The following is a 1,300-nucleotide window of genomic DNA, read 5'->3' as shown; positions in this document are numbered from 1 at the left end:
TAATAAAAATTAAATTCTTAATAAGTAGTTCAAAAGTATATTATTCACGTTATATCTAAAAATGAATTTCTAATTAGTTTCGTAAATTACTCTTTACTTTCTTCCAGCATAAAATGACTGATTTACTTGTCACTTAGAAAATTACTGACATTCAGTGACTTTGATTGACTGAGAAGCAGTCATTTTGAGTGATTGATTCGATCAGTCACCAATAAGGACTGATTCAACAGTTGAAGCGATTGTTTTGCCAGTGAAAATGACTGATTTGCCTGCAAAACATGCTTGATTGATTGAATCAGTCACATGTTGACTGATTCTGAGTACCATGATAACAAATTAAAAAGTTTCACGAAGCAAAAGAAACAGGGCATTTCAATTGAAATGACTGCGAGGCATTCGCAGAATCGCAAATTTTGATAGCGAGTAATAATAATATTTTTGAACAAAATTATTCTACAATAATATTTATACATATAGTATATTTTTTAACCTTATAATTGGTCGATCTATGTAAAAATATTGTATGTTTTTTGAGCTGTGTCCGTTAAGTGATAAACTCGATGTTTTTGTAGGAAAAGTAGTATGTTAGGACGTCTATTGGATGTCCCAAAGATATCCATTAAACATCCATTTCAATATAAATATACAATACAATTGAAAAGTCATTGTAACTAATATTTATATCTTTTAGGACAAGTTTGCTACCATCATATTTATACTATTATACTAATATTTATAATACTTATAACCATTAGACGTCAGTTGTAATGTCAGTATAAAAAACAATCTGAACGTTATTGTAACTAATGAAAATACTTTTCAGGGCAAGTTTTCTAGCATCATGTTTACATTTTTTGGTACGTCCACAATTAAAACCTAAAAGACATCTATAAGACAAAACATTACCTGACATTAGACATCCTATATATGATTTAATGTCTTACAGCCAAATCGACATCGACATTAATGTCCATGGACTTATGTGGACGTCTAAGCAACTTCTTTTGGACGGCACGGTGCCCGCTGGGTAGATCTACGCAGTGCAATACGCAGTGTAATACTTACGGATGTGCATAACCGTTTGATGTTGCACAAGGATGCGTAGTAGTCTTCTTCAGGACATAGAGCTGCGCAAAGGATTTTCATGGCACTTATGGCTGCGAGTAGACTTATATGATATGTATAGATGCGCAGTAGTGTTCCACATGACATAGAGCTACGCAATAGACTTTTATGATACACATGGATGCGCAGTATACTTATATGGCATATATGAATGCGTAGTAGTGTTCCACATGAC

This window comes from Belonocnema kinseyi, chromosome 8, assembly GCF_010883055.1.
Source record: "Belonocnema kinseyi isolate 2016_QV_RU_SX_M_011 chromosome 8, B_treatae_v1, whole genome shotgun sequence".
Classification (NCBI taxonomy): domain Eukaryota; kingdom Metazoa; phylum Arthropoda; class Insecta; order Hymenoptera; family Cynipidae; genus Belonocnema; species Belonocnema kinseyi.
This window is presented reverse-complemented; position numbering follows the sequence as displayed.